Source organism: Hevea brasiliensis, chromosome 18 (genome assembly GCF_030052815.1).
Source record: "Hevea brasiliensis isolate MT/VB/25A 57/8 chromosome 18, ASM3005281v1, whole genome shotgun sequence".
In the NCBI taxonomy this organism is placed as follows: domain Eukaryota; kingdom Viridiplantae; phylum Streptophyta; class Magnoliopsida; order Malpighiales; family Euphorbiaceae; genus Hevea; species Hevea brasiliensis.
The window spans coordinates 42,643,187-42,666,318 of NC_079510.1; the positions used below are offsets into that span (position 1 = coordinate 42,643,187).

A 23,132-nucleotide genomic window follows, 5' to 3' on the forward strand; every position below is an offset into this window, starting at 1 on the left:
AAGCTTATGCTAGATAAACCCTTAATTATAAGCAATTATAGTTAGACCATATTCCAACAATTTCGCAGGTTCTAAGAGCTCTAAACCAGAAAAGGCCATTGATTGATCTGTTGAACAGAGGAGGGAAACTAGTCAAAGAAATAGAAATCAGAATTAAGCATATTTAGGCATGAATCGGGAAAATCAATAAATCTAATTAAAGTTGATAGACGAACTAGTGCGACTAGCTGCATTGAAGTATACAAGTCCAATTCAAGTGCTAGACAAAGACATGTAGAGAATCAGTCGCATGTCTTACACTGAAGCTTTCACGTAGTCCAAACTTACAGCTAATCATTAACATATTATACTCATACTCCGTCCTAAGACGGAGAAACGATTGTTCTAAAAATAGAAACTTAAAAAAAACACAGGTGAAAGATCCCAAGAATTTAATAAGATTTTGATGAATACAAAAATAATTATCGAAATGCCCACATGATATGTATATATATGTGTAAATCTAATGCAGTGAACGAGTAAGAGCAAGAGTGTAACATGCATATATATAGCAGAGAAGTGGGTAGCTTTGCATCAGTGGACATGGCAGCTTTCAGTAGCACCCCACCAGCTTCTTCTTCCATTTCCACTTTCAGTATGTCTTCAACTGTTAGCCTCGCTAGATATAAATCTACATTGAGTTATTGTGGTGGTTAGTTGCATTTTTGTTAGCTTATATGTGAAGTCCATATAATTTATATACTCTTTTTGTCTCTCTGATTCTTTCTCTTAATTTTGTTTTATAAGCAATTGGTACATGATCATGTGATTACAATTAAACGACAGTATGGTTTTAGCATAATCAAAAATATATAATGCTTATAAAAATTAAAAAATAAAATAGCAAAAAAAAAAATCCCCCTTTAAGTGTCTAAATTTTTGTAAATTTATTTTATTAATCAAGTACATAATCTTGAGGGACAAGTTCATTATATCAAATTATTATTCCCCATTTTATTATCTACAGTATATTTTCCACCCTTATTATTATCTCAACATCGATCATTAAAGATCAATTAAATTCTCTAAATTAGATTTTTCAATTTGCTGTTCTTAATTATGCTAATTGACAATAAAGCTCTCAAGAAAGTGTCAGTAATTTCCCTTGGTGGATAATTAGAATAATCTAGACCTCTTAATTATATTATTTTCGTGCCATTTTAAGAGATATTTAAAAAAAAATTTCATTTTATTTTAAAAAATTATTTTTTTTAAATTTTACTCTTATCTATTATTATACTCAATTTATTTATCTCTTTCTTATCACCTTTCTCTATTTTAATTAAATATAAGGATACTTTAATCAATTATTTGTTAATTAGCAGTCGATGGAATAAGCATTTTTGTTTTAACAATAAATAAATAAACCAGCATTGTGAATGCAGAGTAATTCCTCACAGGAATCTGTCCAAGCACATCTCTGCCTGCTCGCAAATGGTGACGGCCAAAACAAAGACTCGTTTCAATTGTTTGGTATCAAACTTGGAGGTTGCACTATCGCTACGTGATTACACTTATTTCAGCCAATTCTCATGCTCTAATAAATTGTGTCAAATTCAAAGAGAATAGAGTATTAGATAAATTACACATTAATTCATTTTAAGTTAAATTATAATTTAGCTTCTAAGATTTAATAATTTAATTTTTTATATTTTTAAAATCAAATAATTTAATTTTTAAAATTTGGTAAAATTTATAATTTAATTATTACTGTTAAAATTTCATTAAATTATCATTAATTTTAATAAAAATAACAAAATATTTTTTTTCTTTATTTTTAATTTAAAAATTATTTACTTCCTAATATTTTATTTTTTTAACAATTTAGTATTTGATATTTTATTTTTTTAACAATTTAGTATTTGATATTTTATTTTATTAACAATTTATTCCCATTAAAATAAAAAATTTAAATTATTAAAATATAAATTAATTATATTAAGATCCTTAAAAATTTTCGCTAATGACAAAATCATCCATATATTTTTCAAATTAATCCTTGAATATTATAACTATTTATAAATAAACTCTTATAATTTTATAAAATTCTATTTATGTCATTATTATTTTAATAATATATATGTATATATCAATTTATAATATTTTCATATATTATATTAGATTGTTGTTGTAATACTCCAAAAATTTTAAATTTTTATTATTTTATGAGTATTATTGATATTCTAATTTTATTTAAATTTTAAGAAATTATTTGAGATTTTTCGAATTTTAAAAATCGGGTTCGATTTTTCGAAAATATAAACTTTGATGATTTTTAAAAATTTATTTAAAGATCACGTGGCAAAACTAAAAATATATTTGGAGTTTACGAATTTTTCTGAGTTTTCTGAAATTTTTTCGGAAATTTTGGACCTCGTTTTCGGTCCCGAGGCAGATTAAAAATTCAAAATTTTGTATCCTGAATTGAACCAGCCGAATCGAACTGGACCGGATTGGACCGGTCAAATCGGACCGGCCTTTTCTTTTTCTTCCTTCTTCCTCCCTGTGCGTCCCGACCCCTCTCCCTTTCTCTCTCTTTTTCTCTCTCCTCGCTCCTCCCCTTGCCGCGTCGCCACCCATTTCGCCGCTGACTCCCAGTCGGCCCACCGTGCGTCGCACAGGCAGCGGAAGCGGCACTCGAAGTGGAGCGACGCGCGCGCGCGACCGTTTGTCTTCCCGGCCAAAATCCGGCCGATCCGACTACCAATCGGACCGGGTCCTGTGTCTAAACTCATCTACTCGTCGAGAACTTTTCATAGACACCAAGAATACCGAAATCCATAGAGCGGTTTGTCCAATTTTTGTCGGGGAAATTTTAGCTCATTTTGACTTTCGGGCTAGAATTCTCGCAAACCGTGAACCCCACGAGAAAATCGAGAGTACCAGAGCGCTCCACTCGTCGAGAGCTTCGCGGGATATAAATTTCAAAATTTTCCGACACCGTTTTACGGTGGGTCCCACGGAACTTCGCAGTGTTTTTCCGAGCATTAAATGAGCTTAGAAAATTCCGAAAAATTTATATACTAACCCCCGTGTTATGGGCTTTGTGTAGGTATCCTCAATTCGCGGAAATTCGACAGTTGTTCGGGTCTGTGAATTTTCGGCCAGACAGACCCATTACCGGAAAAGTCTCCGAATTGGACCGAGGTTTTGGCTACCCCCTCATTGTCATACATTCTGAGCGCGTTCCCGAAGTCGGAATTGACAAAGGTAAACCCGAACCTTGCTTTTCGTAATTTTCTAGTGCTCAAATAGGATAAAAAAATTCATAAAATATTCTTGGTAGCTCAGAAAATTATGATTCTTTTTGCAATAGCCTAGTAATATTGCTAAAGACCGCGGGGCAAAGTTTTAGAATTTTTAGAGCTTGTTTGGGTAGTTTTTGCAAAAATGATCAATTATAAGGACTAAATTGAAATTTTACATATTGTGATGGATGACTGATTTGATGGGCCCAGGAGGGGCTATGTGATGTGATTGAATTGTGGATATATGAGTTGCGAATATAGAAGTGTGTTTTGAGCCCTTTTGCAGGTTGGGTAGGTCCTAGGTATAGGGGAGACTCTGCCGGATTTTCGACACGACTTAGGACGTATTTAGTCTTTTCTTGATATGTATTGAGTCAATTATATTAAATAATTGTAATGTAATTATCAGGTGAGCCGGGACAGCATTCTTCCTTCGCCAAACCGCCACAGTGACCGTTGTCAAGTCTGTGAGTAAAATATTAATTTTAATTGTAATTTCGATATTATTATATGTTTAAGCATGCCCATGCATCACTTATACGCATATATCTATGTAGATAAATCCTAGGCACGATTTATGTTGCATTCATAACTGTGAAAGTGCCATGTATGTTGTTGTGGTAATTTGGAGCAGTGTGCGTGCGTTGGCGTACGTGTGATATGGTGAGGTAGTCATGGCTTGAGTTCTTCGCTGGGACCCGATCCTTCGGGGGTAGTCACGGCTTGAGTTCTTCGTTGGGACCTCGATTTGGTTTATTAAGCGAAAGTCTGGCTTGAGTTCTTCGCTGGCTCCAGGTTGGATTTAAGAGAGCTTTATAGGGGATCAGCTCCCATATATTATGATTGATATTATTGGGTGTGTGAGTGCTCCAAATTACCTTTTTGCTGTTATGATGTGAATTTATTGCTGATGCTGCATTTCACTCCACAGGGTGCATTAGTTTTAGATAGTTATAGATATTATGGTTAAAATTGATATTTTACTCTCTGAGTCGAACGCTCACTCCTGTTCAATATTTTTCCAGGCCACAGGAGGATATTTTTGAGGTTAACCTGCTTTCTCCCTCGCAGGTCATTTATTCATGTTTGTGTAATTCTATAAATTTTTAGAATTTTCGCATGTGTTAAAAATGTTTATTTGATTTGGGTCTGTAGTATAAATTGTTATTTTGGACCTGTAAACTTAATATTTCATGCATGTTTGATGGACTAGATGAGGGAGCTGAGCTCCCATATATTTTTATGATGATATGGGTATGTGGAGGGTGAGCTGAGCTCCCCAATTGATTATTTATTATGTTTACAGGTCCGGTGAGTCAAAAACTCCCTGTTGAAAAGTCCATTTTATGGCCAGACTCCGTCCGGTTGATTTCTTGATATTGGGCCGAAATGGGCCTTAGAGTAGGATTAATGAATAGTTAGGCTTACTACGGGCCTCGGGGGCTTTAAGCTGACCTAGGTCCTAGTGCCGGTCCAGCCCATAGGTTGGGTCGTGACTAATGTGGTATCAGAGCTTAGGCTCTAGATTCTTAGGGAATGTTTGTCTAAAGTATTGGGAAGAGTCTACTAGGAGTCACATGCGGAAAAATAGGGTCCACATTCGTCTTGCATTGTCATCTTTGCTTCTAGTTTCTGCTTCATATATTGTGTGTAAATATGAGTCGATAGAGCTGTGTAATGAGTAATTTTGAATTTTGTGGGCTAATGCTGCTGAATTTCAAGAAAATGCGTAGAAGCAGGAGAGCTGCCACTGCACCAGAACCAGATCAGCACAGGATGAGGCGCCTGCCCCGAGGAGACGAGGTAGGAGGCCTAGAGCTGCTCAAGTAGAAAAGCAGCTGCTAACAGTTCAGGATCAGTCTTTCATGGCATAGGATCCCATGGACCCCATGGCAGCTACTCTAGCTGGGTTACAGAGAACCATCGATATGATTGCGTAGTATATGGTCCACCCTCCACAGCAGCAGCAGTCCACCGCACTAAGAGGGGAACCTTACAAACAGATCATCAATTTCAAGAAGTTAGTGCCAGGTACTTATGATGTGTCAAATGATGCATATCGGTTTTTGGATTCCTGCAGACAGGCAGGAACAGAATTACAGTTGACTGTAAAAGACTTATAGAGTGTATGCAGCACGTAATGGGGTCTATGCCTAGACAGTGGATGAATGACTACATATTAACTCGGATAGAGGGTTTGTCGTGGACTCAGTTTGTGGAACTGTTCATCAATCGGTTTGTGCCAGAAAGCTTCAGGGATCAAAAGCAGTGGGTCTTTGAGGCCTTAAGACAGAATGGCAGGTCTGTAGATGAGTATGCTCTGAGAATTTACGGAATTGGCGGTATGCCCCTACAACAGTATCTACAGAAACTATGAAGGTGAAGAGATTCCTAAAGGGGCTGGACAGGAGGTATGCAAACCTGGCCATGATGTCTGATCAGTCTTTTGATGTGGTAGTTGATCGAGCCAGACAGATAGAGATTAGCTATGATGTGGATGACAGAGGAAGAGCAAAGAAAAACAGAGCAGAGGGTTCTTCAGGTGTTCCCCACATGGGTACTACGGATAGTGGTGGCCAAACTACTTACAGAGGAAGAAGTAGGAACAAAAAGAGTGGTTTTAGACACAAACCCCGAGGCTTTAGACCAGGGTACGGATCCAGCAGTGGTCACAGTTCAGGGTACAACAGTTCGGGGTCTGGTTCAGGATCCTCTTTGGCACCTTGTGCACAGTGTGGAAGAGGACATTCAGGACCTTGTATGATGGGTTCAGGAGTATGCTTCAGGTGTGGCCAACCAGGTCACTTTGCTAGGGAATGCCCCGTGTTCAGCGAGCCACAGATGGGGTCACAGGGTTCTATTGCAAATGTTCCTCGTCAGTTGTATCCAGGTGCTTCCAGCATGGCGGTGATCGATTCGATGGCCAACGCCGAGGACAAGGGGCGTGGATTTGGAGGCGGTCGAGGTAGAAGCCAATATCGTGGTTACGCCACTCGAGTAGGGTCAAGCTTGGGTTTTCACCCTGACCCACCAGGATCCTCAGGCTTCCAATGCAGTTGTGGCAGGTATTCTACTAGTCTGTTCCTATGAGGCTCGTGTTTTGATAGATCCGGGTGCTACGCACTCATTTGTCTCCCCTGTGTTTGCCATGAGACTGGGTAGAAACCCTACAACTTTAGAATGCCCTTTGTCGATAGCTACCCCACTTAGTGACAACATAGATGTAGATATGGTTTTTCCGGGTAGCCCAGTAGTAGTGGATGGAAAGATTCTCCCAGCAGACTTAGTTCCTCTACCAGTAATAGATTTCGATGTAATCTTGGGGATGGATTGGTTGGCAACTCATTATGCCACTTTAGACTGCAGGAACAAAAAGGTGTATTTCCACATACCCGGTGTGGAAGAGTTTAGCTTTGATGGTGACAGGAGCGTGGCTCCATATAACTTGGTGTCAGCAATTAGTGCTAGAAAAATGTTGAGGCGTGGATGCCAAGGGTATTTGGCATTGGTGAGAGATACATCTGTAGAAGGTGTCAACATGGAAAATGTTCCTGTTGTCAGAGAATTCGTGGATGTCTTCCCTGAAGAGCTTCCAGGGTTGCCACCAGAAAGGGAAATAGAGTTCTGCATTGATGTTGTTCCGGGTACAAACCCCATATCAATGCCACCTTACAGGATGGCCCCAGCAGAATTGAAAGAGTTAAAGGAGCAACTACAGGAGCTGTTGGACAAAGGTTTCATACGTCTGAGCACTCCACCCTGGGGTGCTCCTGTTCTATTTGTGAGAAAGAAGGATGGGTCATTGAGGTTGTGCATTGACTATAGACAGCTAAACAAGGTGACTGTGAAGAACAAGTATCCACTTCCTCGGATCGACGATCTGTTTGATCAGCTCCAAGGGGCTAGATTCTTTTCCAAGATAGACTTCGATCAGGCTACCATCAGTTGAGAATCAGGAATGAGGACGTGTCCAAAACGGCATTCAGGACAAGATATGGTCATTATGAGTTCTTGGTGATGTCTTTTGGACTCACTAATGCACCAGCAGCCTTCATGGACTTGATGAACCGGGTGTTCAAGCCATTTTTGGACCGTTTTGTCATCATATTCATAGATGACATTTTGGTATACTCTCGGACCGAGGAAGAACACGTGTGGCACTTGAGAATGGTGTTGTAGACTTTGAGGGAGCACCAGCTATATGCCGTATTTTCAAAATGTGAATTTTGGCTAGAAAGCATCTCATTCTTGGGACACGTGGTTTCTAGGGAAGGTATTTAAGTGGATCCCAAGAAAATTGAAGCTGTAACTGATTGGCTTAGGCCTACAACAGTCACTGAGGTGCGAAGTTTTCTCGGCCTATCTGGCTACTATAGGCGTTTTGTGCAAGATTTTTCCAGGATAGCAGCTCCCTTAACTAAGTTAACTCGGAAGAATGTTCCATTCATTTGGACAGATGACTGTGAGAAGCTTAAGGAGTGTCTAACCACCGCCCCTGTGTTGACACTACCTATGAGTGGTGAAGGATACACCGTGTACTGTGACGCCTCTAGAGTTGGCCTAGGGTGTGTTTTGATGCAGAATGGAAAAGTAGTGGCTTATGCTTCAAGGCAGCTGAAGAGGCATGAGCAGAACTACCCCACCCATGATTTGGAAATGGCGGCTGTAGTCTTTGCACTAAAAATCTGGAGACACTACCTATATGGTGAAGTGTGCGAGATATACACCGACCACAAGAGTTTGAAGTACATCTTCCAACAGAGGGACTTAAACTTGAGACAGAGGAGATGGATGGAGCTTCTGAAAGACTATGATTGCACCATCCAGTACCACCCTGGGAAGGCCAATGTGGTAGCAGATGCTTTGAGCAGAAAATCTTCTGGCAGTTTGGCGCACATTTCAGTAGAGAAGAGACCGTTGATTCAGGCAATACATGAGTTGATGGATCAAGGTTTAATCCTAGATCTTTCTGATGAGGGGGTATTGTTGGCTCATTTTTCAGTGAAGCCAGACTTGCGAGACAGAGTTAGAGTTTCCCAGCACAGAGACCAACAATTGATAAAAATCATAGAAAGAGTACAGCAAGGTGAAGGTGGTGAGTTCGGGTTTGCCAATGATGGCGCCCTTATGCAAGGTTCTAGGATATGTGTGCCCGATGTGGACAATCTCAGAAATGAAATCATGCAAGAGGCACACTGTACACTGTACAATGTCCACCCAGGCTCCACCAAGATGTACCATGATGTGAAGGATAGCTATTGGTGGAATGGCATGAAGAGAGACATAGCAGACTTTGTGTCCAAGTGCTTGACTTGTCAGAAGCTGAAGTTTGAACATCAGAGACCGTTAGGGAAGCTGCAAGAGCTCCCTATCCCAGAATGGAAGTGGGAAATGATTACTATGGATTTGGTGACTGGGTTGCCTCGTACCACGCGAGGATATGATTCGATATGGGTAATTGTAGACCGTCTAACCAAATAAGCTCACTTCTTGCCTGTGAAGACTACATATTCTGTGGCATAGTACGCCCGACCCTACATTCGAGAAATAGTCAGATTGCATGGAATTCCGGCTTCCATAATATCCGATAGAGGGCCCCAGTTCACTTCTTAGTTTTGGAGAAAGTTGCAAGAGGCACTAGGCACACAGTTGAACTTTAGTACTGCTTTCCACCCTCAGACAGATGGACAGTCCAAAAGGACAATTCAAACACTGGAAGACATGCTTCGCATGAGTGTTTTGGATTTTGGAGGTCAATGGGATGATCAGCTAGCTTTGGTGGAGTTTGCCTACAGCAATAGTTACCATTCCAGCATAAGAGTAGCACCCTATGAGGCACTATATGGAAGAAAGTGTAGGTCCCCTTTGTGTTGGACGGAAATGGGAGAGGCAAATGTGCATGATGTAGACCTAGTGCAGTACACTTCAGAGATAGTTCCTTTAATCAGGGAACGATTGAAAACAGCTTTCGATGGCGTAAGAGTTATGCACCCAGAGACGGAGGATGTGGAGTTCTGATGGCGACTATGTATTCCTGAAGGTTTCTCCAATGAAGGGAGTCATGAGATTTGGAAAGAAGGGCAAGTTGGCACCTCGGTATATCGGACCTTTTGAGGTTACTGATAGAGTTGGAGCAGTTGCCTACCGGTTGGAGCTACCACCCAACCTTTCTCATGTTCATCCTGTGTTTCACATCTCCATGCTCAGGAAATACATTCCAGAACCTTCTCATGTACTACAGTCGGATGTAATAGAGCTAAAAGAGAACTTGACATTTGAGGAGCAACCTGTAGTCATAGTGGACTACCAAGTGAGATAGCTAAGATCAAAACAGATCCCTATGGTTAAGGTTTTGTGGAGGAGTCAGTTGGTGGAAGAGTGCACCTGTGAGTCAGAACGGGACATGCGTAGCAAGTACCCTTACCTGTTCAATGTGTAATTATTATTCTGCCTTGTGTAAAATTCGAGGACGAATTTTCTGTAAGGGGGGAAGAATGTAACACCCCAAAAATTTTAAATTTTTATTATTTTATGAGTATTATTGATATTCTAACTTTATTTAAATTTTAAGAAATTATTTGAGATTTTTCGGATTTTAAAAATTGGGTTCGATTTTTCGAAAATATAAACTTTGATGATTTTTAAAAATTTATTTAAAGACCACGTGGCAAAACTAAAAATATATTTGGAGTCTACGAATTTTTTTGAGTTTTCTGAAATTTTTTCGAAATTTTTGGACCTCGTTTTCAATCCCGAGGCAGAGTAAAAATTTAAAATTTTGTATCCTGAATCGAACCGGTCGAATCGAATCGGACCGGCCTTTTCTTTTTCTTCCTTCTTCCTCCCCGCGCGTCCTGACCCCTCTCCCTTTCTCTCTCTTTTTCTCTCTCCTCCCTCCTCCCCTTACCGCGCCGCCACCTCCCCTGCCACCCCAGCTCGCCGGCGCCCACCCCCAGCCGTCCCAGCCCACCGGCCGCCGCCTGGAACGCCGGAAAACGGCGCCCGAAGTGGAGCGACGCGCGCGCGCGACCGTTCGTCTTCCCGGCCAAAATCCGGCCGATCCGGCCACCAATCGGACCGGGTCTTGTGTCTAAACTCATCTACTCGTCGAGAGCTTTCCATAGACACCAAGAACACCGAAATCCATTGAGCGGTTTGTCCAATTTTTGCCCGGGAAGTTTTAGCCCATTTTGACTTTCGGGCTAGATTTCTCACAAACCGTGAATCCCACGAGAAAACTGAGAATACCAGAGCGCTCCACTCGTCGAGAGCTTCGCGGGGATATAAATTTCAAAATTTTTCGACACCGTTTTACGGTGGGTCCCACGAAATTTCGCAGTGTTTTTCCGAGCATTAAATGAGCTTAGAAAATTTTGAAAATTTTATGTACTAACCCCCGTGTTGTGGGCTTCGTGTAGGTATCCTCAATTCGCGAAAATTCGACAGTTGTCCGGGTCTGTGAATTTCCGGCCAGACAGACCCGTTACCGGAAAAGTCTCCGAATTGGACCGAGGTTTTGGCTACCCCCCCATTGTCAGACATCCCGAGCGCGTTCCCGAAGTCGGAATTGGCAAAGGTAAACCCGAACCTTGCTTTTCGTAATTTTCTAGTGCTTAAATAGGATAAAAAAAATTCATAAAATATTCTTGGTAGCTCAGAAAATTATGATTCTTTTTGCAATAGCCTAGTAATATTGCTAAGGACTGCGGGGCAAAGTTTTAGAATTTTTAGAGCTTGTTTGGGTAGTTTTTGCAAAAATGATCAATTATAAGGACTAAATTGAAATTTTACATATTGTGATGGATGACTGATTTGATGGGCCCATGAGGGGCTATGTGATGTGATTGAATTGTGGATATATGAGTTGCAAATATAGAAGTGTGTTTTGAGCCCTTTTGCAGGTTGGGTAGGTCCTAGGTATAGGGGAGACTCTGCCAGATTTTCGGCACGACTTAGGAAGTATTTGGTCTTTTCTTGATTTGTATTGAGTCAATTATATTAAATAGTTATAATGTAATTGTCAGGTGAGCCAGGATAGCCTTCTTCCTCCGCCCAGCCGCCACAGTGACCGTTGTCAAGTCTGTGAGTAAAATATTAATTTTAATTGTAATTTCGATATTATTATATGTTTAAGCATGCCCATGCATCACTTATATGTATATATCTATGTAGATAAATCCTAGGCACGATTTATGTTGCATTCATAACTGTGAAAGTGCCATGTATATTGTTGTGGTAATTTGGAGCAGTGTGCGTGTGTTGGCGTGCGTGTGATGTGGTGTGGACTATGGATAGGACAGGTAGTCACGGCTTGAGTTCTTCACTGGGACCCGATCCTTCGGGGGTAGTCACGGCTTGAGTTCTTCACTGGGACCCCGATTTGGTTTATTAAGCAAAAGTCCGGCTTGAGTTCTTCGCTGGCACCAGGTTGGATTTAAGAGAGCTGTATAGGGGATCAGCTCCCATATATTATGATTGATATTATTGGGTGTGTGAGTGCTCCAAATTACCTTTTTGCTGTTATGATGTGAATTTATTGCTGATGCTGCATTTCACTCCACAGGGTGTATTAGTTTTAGATAGTTATAGAGATTTTGGTTAAAATTGATATTTTACTCTCTGAGTCGAACGCTCAATCCTGTTCAATATTTTTCCAGGCCACAGGAGGATATTTTTGAGGTTAACCTGCTTTCTCCCTCGCAGGTCATTTATTCATGTTTGTGTAATTCTATAAATTTCTAGAATTTTCGCATGTGTTAAAAATGTTTATTTGATTTGGGTCTGTAGTATAAATTGTTATTTTGGACCTGTAAACTTAATATTTCATGCATGTTTGATGGACTAGATGAGGGAGCTGAGCTCCCATATATTTTTATGATGATATGGGTATGTGGAGGGTGAGCTGAGCTCCCCAATTGATTATTTATTGTGTTTACAGGTCCGGTGAGTCAAAAACTCCCCGTTGAAAGGTCTATTTTATGGCCGGACTCCTTCCGGTTTATTTCTTGATATTGGGCCCAAATGGGCCTTAGAGTAGGATTAATGAATAGTTAGGCTTACTACGAGCCTCGAGGGCTTTAGGCTGGCCTAGATCCTAGTGCCGATCCGGCCCATAGGTTGGGTCGTGACTGTTGTATATAATAAAAGAAAAAAAATGAATATTGTCTCAAATTGTTATTAAAATAAAAATTTAAGGACTAAATTGTTTTTATATTAGAATAGAGTTAAAACCATTTTGGCATTTTTGCTAAATTTAATAGCGAATTAACCATAATTCTAATGGTAGAGATTAACTTGTAAGTTTATTAAAATGTTAATGACTAAAGTGCTTAGTTTTAAAATTATAGGAACTAATCTGTAGATTTAATCAAATATCAGGGATTAAATTACCAATAAAATAAAATCAAAGACTAAATTATTTTTATATTGAAAATAGAGTTAAAGACTTTTATTTTTACTAAAATTAAGGGTAACTTTACTGAAATTCTAATGTCAGAAATTAAATCGCTTGATTTTAAAAACATAGAGACTAAATTATAAGTTTTATCAAATTTTAGAAACTAAATTATAGTTTATCTTTATTTTAATACAAGTTTATATAAATGAGTTGTTTTACATACGAAAATTTTATAGTTCTTTCATGTGGATCAAGTATTTCCTGTAATTAATCCACTGATTATATCTGTTAAAAAATTAAATTAAATAAAATTAAGAGGGCAGAGCAAAAAGAAAGCTGTGAAAAATATCCAAGAACATGTGATAAGTGGATTTTCTTTTGGAGAGAGAGTTCAATCAAATACTTGAATTCGTATGGAATCAAGTTGGCAATGGCACGGCATTAATGCACAATTGTTTCCAATTAGTACAAAGTGGCATATTGGATCAAGAAGTAAAACTCATCAACAAAAGATAGAAGACCAGATGTAATCTAGGTCATTGTCTGATTTAACATTCTCATTATTGTAATAAAGAAATGTCTAAATCCTTCTTTTGTGCCTAAAGAACCTGTCAGGAGGACGGCTACATCCACATTGCTTATAAATTTTTGCTTCTGCAACTCACAGAGTTGCATTTTATGTGGGAGTCCTACGATGAAACAGAATTGAAGATGGGTGTCAAGCCCACCGTCAATTATTGTCAGGTATACATTTTTTTTTTTATCTTCACTTCTTATTTTCTACGTGAATTTGCTATCTCATCGGCTATCTGCCTCAATAAAAGCTGTCAATTATTTAAATTCTAACAACTTCTTTCTATTCCAAATTTATATATGCATTGAAAAAAGAAAAGGCGTTGAATTAGGTACTGGAGTCATTTTTAAACCTGTGAGGGCTGAGTTTAGTTCATAATTAGAGCCAGTTTAAAAAAAAAATGATGTTAGGCAACCCGAAAACTAAGGCGTCAATTGAATTGTATTGCAGAGATCAGCTATGGAATTTACAAAGAATGTGATTGATGAGACAATCATCGAGAAGCTTGAAATAAAGCCATTTTCATCTGCTTCTAATTCAGTTTGTGTTGCGAATATGGGATGGTCAGTTGGACCTAACACATTCTCGCACACAAATTATACTTGATCTTTGTGGAAAAGAAGTACATATCAGACGGATTCACTCCGGATCATATGCCCCAATTTCAAGTCTTCTTTAATAGTCTTCTTTTCAATGATTTCAATATCCTTTTCGAGTCTCTCCCTCCCAAAAGAAGGTATTTTTGAGCCGTTGTGCCAGGGCCTTTTCATGGCCGGTTGCTCCCTGACTCCTCTCTGCATTTTGTACATTCCTCGTATGCATTAAACTGGCTTTCTGAGGTGCCTCCGGAGGTGCTGGACAAGGACTCTCCAGCATGGAACCAAGGGAGGATTCATTACACTAGTGCCCCAGAAGCCGTAGTCGAAGCTTATGCAGCCCAATTTGCCAAGTACATGGGGATGTTCTTGGATGCCAGAGCAAAAGAGCATGTGGAGGGAAGTATGATGGTGCTAATCCTGCCAACGACTCCAGATGGGATCCCACATTCTGATGTGCCAACAGGGATATTGTTCAATCATTTAGGGTCCTGCCTTGTGGATTTGGGGAAAGAGGTAAGTCTGATATGAACTCTGCCACTGGTCTGATGTAACTTATCCGCAAGTATACGGGTCGTCTCAAGTAATAAAGTGATGAATCAAGTATTGTTCCCACGAGGATTTGCTGTTTGATTACTAAACTATGAATGAAGCGATTATTTGGGCTAATGATTAATGAATAAATGGTAAATGTAAATAAGCAAGGTAAATTGATTAATCTAATTGAAATGGGTAAAGAGCAAACAAATAAATTCTAATTCTAGTTCGCAATTAAACTAAAATTAACAATGGGTAATTTAAACGAAAGTCTAATTATGGTAAAAGTGATTCCAGAGTTGGAGGTTTATGCATAAATTAATTGGGATTTGTCTTGGGCATTCCAATTTTTAGGGAAAAATAGAGTTTGAAGGAAATTGATTCTAAATCCCTTTGATATCTTTTTCAAGCAAATCAAAGTGTATTCTAAAATAACCAAACCTACTTTCGTATGTATTTGATTACTTTAAAACTCATTAAGTTTTGTAACCAATAATTAATTCCTCTTAAAGTCCTAGTTTATTTCTAAATCTAGGTGATTTTAAGTTCCAATCCATGATTACCCATCAATGACTTTCACCTTTCGGTCCTTCAATCAAAGATTAACACAATACCCAATGGGTACCAACATTAGGCAAGTAAATCAAGCACACAAGGAAGGAATCAAAACTCATATTTATATAAAATAAGGAAATACCCAGTCCAAATCCACAAATTAATCTAAGACATATTTCCCAACTCTGAAATCTAAAGAAATTACTCACTCATGATGGTATTTACAAGGAATATAGATGGAAGAATAAAGAAAAACATGATAAAAGGACTGAAATAGGAAAACCCAGGTGGAAGAACCAAGGCCTCTGGTTCCTGGAGCTCCAAACTCGTGCAACAGCTCCTCTTCCAAGAGAGAATGGCGCCTCCTCTCTCTCTTTCTATTAAATTTTCTTTTCTTTTGTTTTTCCTCTCCTTCCTCTTATGGCAAAAATAAGGAAATGATGAATTTTTTATGGTCCCTAAAAGTTGCCCTAAAAGTAAATAAAAGACAAGGAGTGGATAGGAAATGAGGTGTAAAATTATCCAAGTCAGCAGCACTATTCACGTTCTGGGCATTCTGCTTAGGGTTCAGCTTAACCCTAAGCAGCTTCTTAGCAAATTTTAGCCTCTGGTCGCACTGTCTGCTTAAGGTTAAGTAGACCTTCAGCAAATCTTGGCAGACTTAGAGTAAAATGGACTTTTCTGCTCATGCTTGACTTGTGCTGCACCTTAAGCATTGCCATTTTACCCAAAGCATGATCTTAAGCAAATTTCGGCTAGTTTGCTCTTTCAAGGCTCGATTTCTTCAACTTTCCTCCATGCTTAAAGAACTTCAAATCTCTTCAAATTATTTCCTATTGCACTCATTGATCTTCGATTTGCCACAAAATCCTATCAAAACAATAAAAATTACGAAAATCAAATATAAAGTATCTAAAATTAACAAATAAGATAAAATAAAGCTAAAAACATAAAATATACTAAAATATGAGGGCAAAATGGATGCAAAACTACTCTAAAATGCCTATATGAAATGAGTATAACAAATTCCCCCAAACTCAAACCTTTGCTTGTCCTCAAGCAAATTTAAAAACAATTAAAGCAATTTGGGGTACCTTACCTTAAATTTATGAAAATTTCTTATCCAAACTCTCAAGCTTACCTTTAGCCACCAACACACCATATACCCACTTTCAAGATGCAAAGAATTCAATCCTCACCAAAGTTATCACCGCTTAGCCTTGGGTCAATTATCCATATCATTAAACCCAAACCAATCAATCACAAAGAATAATCATGCCTAAATAGACTATAGGGTAATCTATAAACTAAAGTGTCCCAAATAATGATGGAAGTAAATGAATGTATTAGTGATATCACAATCCCATAGGCAATTCTTCTATTCCAATCTCCACTAATGTAGCAAAACACCATCAAAAGATCAAAAGGACTTTCAAGGGTTGTAATGGGGCTAAGGGGATGATAATGTGGCTAACAAGAAAAGGATAAAGGTAACAAAATATGAGAATAATGAAATTATTAAAAGATCAAGACACAAAAAAAAAATATTTATTTCTTTCTTTTTTTTTTTTTTTGAATCAAATGGGGGAAGGAGCTTTACAACTATTCACCAATGCTAGCATATAATTTTGAAGCTTTTGGAGGGACTACATAAATGACATTGACTTTGAATTATAATTGTTCCTTTCAATTCACCCCCAAACTCATTTTTTTGTGTACTTAGGTGGTGAATTATTTTACATACCATAATTGAATTTGCTAGCCTTTTTATTTTAGTCACTTCTCCCAACTAATTGTTATACATATATATTTTTTTTCTTTTTTTTTTTTTATGTGTATCTATCACTCAAAGAATTATTCTCATGGAGGGTAGGTAAGTGTTTGGGTTTATGGCTAGGCATTGATGTGGGTTCCAAAGGAGTAAGAGAGATAAATGTAGGCTCAAATTGGTTTCAAAGGGAAATTTTGAAGTGAGGTTGGCTAAGGCTAAAATATGGGTTTAAAATTCAAAGAATGCCTAGATCATTTCTTTTTCAAGTGCATGCTATGATTTCGCCTTGAAAGGTTTAGAAAGATTGTTCTAGGATTGGTGAGACATCAATTAGCTACTTCTCACCCTAGAGTTTTCTCTAGGCACTCAAAGTCAACACAATTGATTGGGTGGCCCTTGGCTAAGAAGATATAAACTAAAGCAAGAATCTAAAAACTTTGCACCTATCTAAAACTTTCAATCCATCAAACCCTTCTAAAAGTAAGCTTAATTGCTCTTCAAAGCAACTCTCAATCCTTTAAGAATAAGATAAAAATTTATTTTTATGATATGCATGATCCTAAAATGAATGCATAAATCGAATTAAAACTAAATGTAATCTATATGAAAACTATATGCAAATGTATGTGTATGAGTATAGACATGTGTGTGGTATATGTATAAGTGTATGAATTATCTATATATGAATGAATGAAATGCAATAAATGAATGAAAGAAAGTTTTAAAGAAAATTTTGAAAATTTTGCAAAAATTTTGCCCTCACCCCCAAACTCAAATGAAACATTGTCCTCAATGTTTAAAATGAATGCAAATATGGGCAAAATTGTGTGAATTACTCAATTATTGAAATTTATACAATTGGGGATTAAATCAATATAAGCTTAAGAATTCCAAAATTAGCTCAAAATGATATTAACAATGAAGCTTTAGAGAGAAAAATGTGAAAAGGTATCCCAAATGTATGAATTGACACTGCTTAAGATGTTGCTTAACCTGCTGCGTAGGGTAAAGCGGAAGCATAAGCATTGGTAACATACCATAAGCTTAAATGGTGTAAGGGAAATTGTTACCTGCAACTGATGTGGAACAGGTGTGGCTCAAAGAAAATTTGTGCAACTCATCAATGTTAGCAAAATTAGGATTGAAGAAAAGATAAAGTGCAAAAATAATGTGCAAGAAAATGGAAAAGTGTAAAGAAATAAAATCTAATAGTTAAATAAAAAATTAAACCAAAAAGCATTCACAGAGTATCTATGTCCATAGCAGAAAATAAAATAAAATAAAGTAAAATAAAGTAAACTAAAGGAAAGAAGTGCAGGTATAATCATAAAAACTAATTACCAAAGTATTACAACTAGTACCAAAGTTTGAAAACTAAAATAAATAGATTACAAAATAAACTTAAAACAGAAATTAAAACTGCTGCTACTGATCAAGCTCTGCTATCAAGTCTTTGTTCTTTGCATCGGGATCCGCCTGTGTTCTGCAGTAGGTTCATTGTGATCCGAAGCTTCAGAAGCAGTTTCCAAATTTTCTGTAAGGTCTTTCATTTCTTGAAACATGGCTTGGCCCCAATGATATAAGTTGTTGTAGGATTGGGCCAGTTTGTTGTAAAGCTCCAACATTTGAATTTGATGTTGCTTCTGTTTCTTTTTAAGAGATAAAAATCTCTTTTTAAGTTTCTTTTCTAGCTTCTTCTTTTGGTTAACCTGCTGTTGACCCATGGTTTCAATTTTGATTTCTAAGTTTTTCAAGGTAGCAAGAATTTCTGTGTTGTCAGGTGAGGGAACAGATGGTTGGACAGTGAAACTTGTTAATTTGGATTCCAAGGATCTTAAGAGGGATAAAATGTCTACTGAAAACTGTGGGGTAGTGGTTGGTTGTGGTTACTGTGGTGTAAAGGTAGTGGGTCTGTAGTACCGGTGGTATCGAGGATGTCAGAATGCAGTATAGGTATGGCCTATTTTCTCACAAACATCCATATGCAGCAACATTGTGCTATCTATATATGATTCCCCAGAAACTTGCAGCAATTTATATAGACTAGCATCAAAGCTAAATGAGTTTGCTATAGCAGTTATATACCCCCCAAAAACTATACTACCTTTAGTATGCTTTGTGAAAATTTGGTGCCAATGAGTGGCTATGAAATGGGCTGTGCTTACTTGTTTTCTCTCCTTCATGCACCACAAGAGAAACAAGTCACCAGCAACCACAATACTGTTACTGTGTCCCCTCCCTAAAATAGTGTAAGAAATGAACCTATGGAGGTATTTCAATACATGGTCAACTATCCTTGAGGCTTTTGCAGTCCTCTGTCTATAATAACCCCCAAAAGGTGCAATATCCTTCCAGAATTGAACAGAGTCATAAACAGTTTGCTGCCACTCAATGTTTTTATACCCTGAATCCTGAAAACCAAAAATTGCATTCATAGCAGCCATGTCTAACTCCCTATCAATTCCAGCACATCGAAAATATATCATATCAGGCACTGTTGGTTTGAAACTCAGCCTTAGGGAACTCAAAAATTCTAGGGTTAAATCCTTATACACTGGTTCCCTAATTTTAGCAAAATCAGTCCAGCCAACAGCATTCAAATAGGCAAATACAGAGTCATAAATGCCTAATTCTTTCAAAATCTGCTCATCCATATACTTGTTTGCCAAAATAGTTTTAGAAACTAATTTCTCATAGGCCTTTTTCATATCCATATCCCTAAAAGCCCAAGGTAATGGAGAAATTACCTCCTCGATATTATCTGCAGATGATGCAGGTGCTGGAGAGTGTAAGGGAGACTGAGTTACTGGTGTTTGGGTTTGCGAGGAAGACCTGGTTCTTTTGCTGACTGGTTCAGAGGACGGCTGAGGTGGAGAGTTTAGGTCGAAAGGAACAGAGGGTACTCGTTTCCATTTTCCGACAGGGGTTTCCTTGGGTCTACCTGCGGCCCTTTTTGTTTTGCCTTTTGTTTTTGTTTGAGTAGGCGCAGGTTCTGGGGAATGGGTGTCGAGAATTGGTGTTTCATTTTGCTGCTCGGATTGCGGCGAGAGGGGAGTCGGCGGAATGAGAGGTGGTATTTGGCTTGGGGGTAGTGGCGGTGACTGAGGTGGTGGCGATTGTGGTAATGGCGGCGTTTGTGGTGGCGGTGACTGAGGGAGTGGCGGACTAGGGCTGGGGTTAGGGTTTGTGGGCAATGAGGATAAAGTACCCATTTTAGATTTGACAGAATGTCGAAATCTACTGAGTTTGGGTTTGTGGGAAGACCACATTTTAGTTCTTACCATTTTAATGAAAGGAAAGAAACATTTCGGCTTCCTGTAAAGATTGCCGGAAGAAATGGCGTGGGAAAGGAGTCGACGAGGTTTATCGGGAGTGTGGGCGAGGCTTTTGGAAAATTTGGCGGACATCTTAGGCTATTTTAAATTGTGGGGCAGACTTGTTGTAAGATGGGCCATGCTTGGGGTTAAGCATAAGGTTCAGCAGAATTTGCTTAAGACTCTGCTTGACAAGCAATGTCATCAGCAAGTTTCGGCAGGTTTTGGGAAAAATTATGGTTTTGCTTGCCAAAAACAGTCCACAAGCTATGGAATTCTATCATGACCCTCAGCAATTTCCAAATACATACAAACACCATAAAATTGAGGGATTTAAGTTCATCATCTCTTAGCACTCATCAAACACAATTTATTCATTTTGCTTATGCAAGCATTTTTCAATTTAGGCACCAATTGTGACTACCTTTTTGCACATTCAATGAAATGGTCTCCTTTCTAAACTTATACCAAAAGCATATTTTCAGCAGCATTTGAGACAAGTTCCAAACATTCAAAAATTGCAGAAAAGAGATAGAAATTAACCTTTTTAGCAGCATGAACAGTAGCAAAAATCTGCAGATTGCAAAAAACTAGCAGCAATTCAAACAAAAACATGTAAATTCCTAATAGACTACAAAATTATATATACACTAAAAGGTAAAACTTAACAAACACTATTTTTGCACTTCAATAAAGCTCTCATCAGTCCTAAATATCAAAATTGATCCTCATTCAAGTTGCATTTCACAGAATTTACACAAAACACAAAATCAAGCATGTGCTATCAAGTAGATTGCAATATCAGTAATTTAGCACAAGTTTAAAGGTGTTACTGTTCACAAGCACTGGATAAAGTGCAGAATGTTGCTTATACTTGCTTCCCTTCAATTCTTTGTTTTTGCCACAAGTGTAAACTTGCCCAATCTTCATGAATGGCCTACAAAAGATAAACAAATGTCACTTTTGAGATTAATGAGGGTGAAAACTGAAAGTGAATTGAAATGGAAAATTAATGATCTATAAAAGGATACGCTTGGGTTGCCTCCCAAGAAGCGCTTGTTTAGGGTCTTAAGCTTGACCTTCCATTCCAATTCTAAGCATCCCTGATTGGGGAACTAAGCCATGAAACCTCTACGACCCTTTGCGTGGGTTCTCCAACAATATAATGCTTTAATCTCTGCCCAATAAATTTGAAAGTCCCTGTGGTTTCATTGCCTATCTCAACAGCTCCATAGGGGTATACTTTTATAACAGTGTAAGGTCCTGACCATCTTGACTTTAATTTTTCTGGAAATAACCTTAGCCTAGAGTTGTATAGAAGAACAACATCACCTTCTTGAAATTCTTTCCTCCTAATATGCTTATCATGCCATCTCTTAGTCCTTTCCTTGTAAAGCTTGGCATTTTCATAAGCATCCAGTCTAAGTTCCTCAAGTTCATTTAGTTGCAACATTCTTTTTTCTCCTGCAGTTTTTAAGTCAAAGTTCAGTGTTCTTATGGCCCAATATGCTCTATGTTCCAACTCCAAAGGTAAATGACAAGCTTTCCCATAAACCAATCTAAATGGGGTAGTTCCAATAGGGGTTTTAAAAGCTGTTCTATAGGCCCAAAGAGCATCATCTAACTTTAGTGACCAATCTTTCCTTGAACTATTCACTGTTTTTTCAAGAATTCTTTTCAGCTCTCTATTGGAGATCTCCACTTGACCACTAGTTTGTGGATGGTAGGGTGTTGCAATCTTATGCTTCACTCCATATTTTTGCAATAATCTTTCAAATTGATGGTTGCAAAAATGAGAACCTCCATCACTTATAATGGCACGTGGAGTTCCAAATCTTGTAAAAATGAACTTTTTAAGGAATTTAATCACAACTCTTACATCATTAGTTGGAGATGGTATAGCTTCAACCCATTTGCTCACACAATCTACTCCAACTAAAATGTATTTGTGTCCCAAGGACGATGGAAAAGGTCCCATGAAATCAATGCCCCACACATCAAATAATTCCACTTCCAGTATATTTTGGAGGGGCATTTCATCTCTCTTTGAGATATTACCCATCCTTTGACACCTATCATATGCATTTACAAACTTCCTCACATCCTTAAACATGTGTGGCCAAAAGAACCCTGCTTGAAGAACTTTTTCTGCAGTCTTTGTCGCACTCATGTGACCCCCATAAAGTGAAGAATGGCAATCTTTGATAACATTCCCTATCTCCTCATCAGCTAAACATCTTCTAATCAGCCCATCTCCACATCTCTTGAACAAAAATGGTTCCTCCCAATCATAATCCTTCACATCAAAAAGAAATTTCTTCTTTTGCTGCCATGTTAAATCATGTGGAAGGATTCCACACACTAGATAGTTCACAAAATCTGCATACCAAGGGGTTTTTGCATTCATGATTACTAACAGTTGCTCATCAGGAAAATAATCATCTATTGGGGGCTCTTTTCCCAAATTGTCTCCTTGTTCTTGCCTCAATCTAGATAGATGATCCGCTACCACATTTTCTACTCCTTTCTTATCTTTAATTTCCAAGTCAAACTCTTGAAGGAGTAATACCCACCTTATCAATCTAGGTTTAGCCTCTTTTTTCTGAAGGAGATACTTGATAGCTACATGATCCGTGTATACTATGACCTTAGACCCCACAAGATAGGACCTGAATTTGTCTACTGCAAATACTACTGCCAAAAACTCTTTCTCTGTAGTAGAGTAATTTATTTGAGCATCATCTAAGGTCCTACCTGCATAGTATATTGCATACACCTTCTTATCTTTCCTTTGTCCCAAAACAGCCCCAATGGCATAATCACTAGCATCGCACATTAACTCAAAAGGTAATGACCAATCGGGTGGCTGCATAATAGGAGCATATATCAAAGCTTCCTTTATCCTGCAAAAAGCATTCATACAATTAGTATCAAAATTAAATTCCACATCTTTACTCAATAAATTGGTAAGAGGTTTAGAAATCTTAGAGAAATCCTTGATGAATCTCCTATAAAATCCAGCATGCCCCAAGAAACTCCTCACTCCCTTCACAGATGTTGGGGGTGGCATTTTCTCAATAATTTCTACCTTTGATTTATCC

At 38.2% G+C, this 23,132-nt stretch overlaps 1 pseudogene; it reads left to right on the forward strand.

Annotated features, from left to right (window-relative positions):
- Positions 1–582: 582 nt before the first annotated feature.
- The window catches only part of LOC131175882 (loganic acid O-methyltransferase-like), a 28,197-nt pseudogene continuing 5,647 nt past the window's right edge, over positions 583–23,132 (forward strand).